The following is a 3690-nucleotide window of genomic DNA, read 5'->3' on the forward strand; positions in this document are numbered from 1 at the left end:
GGAAGGTGAAAGGAAAGAAATATATTAAACATCCAAGTTCATTCTTTCTGGATATGAAGCTTTATTAGATGATGCTTTTTTTTTCTTCTTCTTCTTCTTCAGGATAGCCTCTATGGACAGCTGCAGAGTACTATACCTTCCAACTCTATAGTTCTCTGATTCTGAGTAGACTCCCCTCCCCCCCATCCTGCCCCAATGTAAATTTAAAGTTTTGAAAATAAACCTAAAGTGACCAGTGAACGCACTAATAGTTAAGCACTGCACCCTAGTGGCTATATTTTTCCTCATAGCATTGGAGATAAAAAGAAAGGTCTTTTTATGGGAATTACAACATACACTAATGCCAACCTTTGGAAGTGAGCCTAGTAAAGTATATAATACCTTTAAATCTGTTAACAGTAGACATATACCTAGTGTTGTTTTTTTTTTTTAAGAAATTAAATAATATTAGTCTTTACACTTTCAAACTCAGTCTGGATATTTATTCTATTTTCTAGAACTCTTTCCACATGGATTTGAAATAGCTCAAACTTCTGGAAGTGAGATTAAGAAAACAAATAAAATATGGTCCACAGAAACTCAGAGCTATATGCATCAAAGACTTCCAAACAAGCAGTCTCTGCCATTCCTAGATTCTCTTGGAGAAAACTTACTTGGTTGCCTTTAATCCACATTTATACCACTAACAATGTTGAATTTATTCTTCCAAGTTATCTTATCCAAAACAAAAACATGTCCAAAGATGAGAAGACCACTGTCCTTGTTCTTGAGGGAACCTAAAAAGTTCTTGATGAAAAATTGTTTTGTCACCAAACAGAAACAGTATGTGAGTTATCATTGACTAGGAACTATCTGTGTCTTTTGATAGTTGATTAAAAGAGCATGCTCTAGCAGCCCTTACAATTAGTTTCAACTTAATAATGATAACATTATACATGATTCTGATTTATACCCACAGTTTGACTGCAAAGTATTCAATTTATAAAGTAATGGATCCAAAAAGTTTGCAACCAGGACAGCAGGACCATTTTAGGAAACTGAAGCTTATAATTGCCTTGACCATTTAAAGGAATCATAAACAGACATTTTGAACTGCTACAGCACATTTCAATGAGAGGGCTTGGCAAGGAAAGAAGGCCCTGCTTAATGCAAGTGGACTTAAACAACTTGCTCTTTAGGGTTTGGAAGATGGGAGAAAGAGGGCTCATGAGAGGTAGTAAAATGTGGAAAGGACTGAGTTGGGCAGTGTTCAGACTTAGTAATATCCTAAAAGGTAGAATTAAAATTCAAAAAGTCTTGGGTACATCTGAAAATTTGTTAGAAACAAATAAGATAAAGCTTTTCAGAGATAAGCAATAATATCAGTAATATTCTTGAGGAAACGATTAATGCCATGGGAAAATTATCAGGGATCATAGTGGAGCCCAGTGGCTGGTCGGCCTCCACTGAAATGGACATTTAATAGACAAGTGGGTAGTACAGTGGGTAGAGTGCTAGACTGAAGAATCAGGAAGACAGTTCAAATCCCACCTTGCACACATACTAGTTGTGTGACCCTAAGCAAATCACTAGTTTACTCATCTTTCAAATGCAGATAATAGCCCTTCTTTTCAAATAAAACAATGTATTTAAAGCACTTTGCAACTTCACAATACTTTCTGTCACTATAATTATTGCTATCTGCAGTAGGCTACCTTTGGTTTGGCCTACACATAGAACTGAGACTACTGTGAACTTATCAGTATTAAACGAGTTCATTATTCCATGACATCTGGAGAAGCCAGAGAAGGGGAGTTTCTCAAGAGGGTCGGGCAATGGATTTTGAGTCTAGCAGGGATGAGTACTGCTTCCCCAATTGTACTGAGAAGTGGACTAGAAGTTGGGAAATCCTCATTCTGGGATTATTGAAATAAAGCATGGTAGGACAATTAGACTGAAGAGCACTGGAACCTGTCAGGAGTAAAAGGGAAGTTGTTCTTGGCTGGAGGCTTTTCTTACTGGAATGGATCTGTTCTTCAAGATTAGATTTTTTTTTAAATGGTCATCCATCACCTACCTATAGCCCTTCATTGATAGGGAACTCATTGTTTCCTAGGGATTAGGTAGCTCAGTGGATAGTGCTTGGTCTGGAGTCAGGAAGCTTTGCCTTCCTGAGTTCAAATCTGGCTAAGGGAATTACTAGCTGTGTGATCCTGGGCAAATCACTTGATCTGTTTGCCTCAGTTTCCTCATCTTTAAAATTAGCTAAAGTAGGAAATGGAAAACTTCTCCAGTATCTTTGCCAATTAGGAGTCACATTTATATGTATGCAACAGCAAGTAAAATGCCCTCGGCTTTGGGAATTATAGTAGCTGAGTTATGTATCTTTTCTGCCTAAATCCCTACCATAACTCCCGGTTGCCATCATAATCCAGTTGTTTCTTAGACACTCCTCCATAAAATCTTTTATGTTAGTAATTTAACAAGCTATATTCACCCATATATGATACTTTCCAGCCTCCATAACTTTGTTCCAGCTACTCTTTGTACCTACAATCCTCTCTCAGGCACCCAATCCACTTGTCCTATTTCCCATCACCTAGCACGTGGCTACCTATTGTGCCAGGTTTCAAATTAGAAGAAACCTTGGAGAACTAGAACTAGCCAAGCCTGTTCATTTTACATGTAACCTGCCCCTTCCAGTCTCAGATCCCCTTATCTCTCAGCTCCTATGTTCATGATATAGTAAAAATTGTCTACTCAAATGAATAGTTTCACCCTCTTCTTCCTTCCCCTTCTCCCTCATTCTCTGAGGTATGTCAGTGTGTGTTCTTGTTGTCCAGTCATGTACAATTCTTTGTGACCTCATTTGGGTTTTCCTTGGCAAACATGTTTACTGGAATGGTTTCCCATTTCCTTCTCCAGCTCATTTTACAGATGAAAAACAGAGGCAAATATAATTGATTTGCTCAGTCATATGGCTAGGTCTAAGGGGGGATTTGAACTCAGGACTTCCTGCTTCTAGGCTGGCACTTTATAAACTGTGCCAATAGCTGCCAGAGGTATGTCTATGTCAGTGCATTAACAATTATTTAAATTAATGTCCATTAATTTGAAGTAAAAGACATTTGATGGAAACGACATAGTAAGGTGATTATCAACAAGGAAAGTACCCCATAAAGAAAAGGCACAAGATCACTATCCCTGTTAGATTCAGTGAGGCTAACATCCTAGCTGTCATACAAACAAGGCATTCCATAATTCTGTTCTGGGCATTCTCTCTGCCTGGCTCACATTCCCAGAATGCTCTCCTCCCTCTGCTCCAACTTCTGCACTCCCAGGCTTCCTCTAAGTCTCATCAAAATTCCTGCCTTCTATAGGAAATTATCCCCAAACCCTCTTACTTTCTAATGCCTTCCTTCTGTTAACTATTTCTTATTTATCCTGTATTTTAGCTTTGTGCCTATACACACACGTGCACACACACACACACACACATGTCTCTTTCATTAGACTTGCAGGCTCCTGTGAGGTCAAGGGCTGTCTTTTGCCTTTTGTTGTGCTAAGCATATACCTAGCAAATGGAAGTCACTTAATGAATGCTGATTGACTGATTTCTCTTTTGATCCATGGAAAAGGGGACATGCCTCTGATAAATCATGCTTTTAGGGTGGTGAACAAGCTGGGTGAGTCTTGCTGCTACTACAGGTA

The sequence above is a fragment of the Monodelphis domestica genome, chromosome 2 (genome assembly GCF_027887165.1).
Source record: "Monodelphis domestica isolate mMonDom1 chromosome 2, mMonDom1.pri, whole genome shotgun sequence".
Lineage (NCBI taxonomy): Eukaryota > Metazoa > Chordata > Mammalia > Didelphimorphia > Didelphidae > Monodelphis > Monodelphis domestica.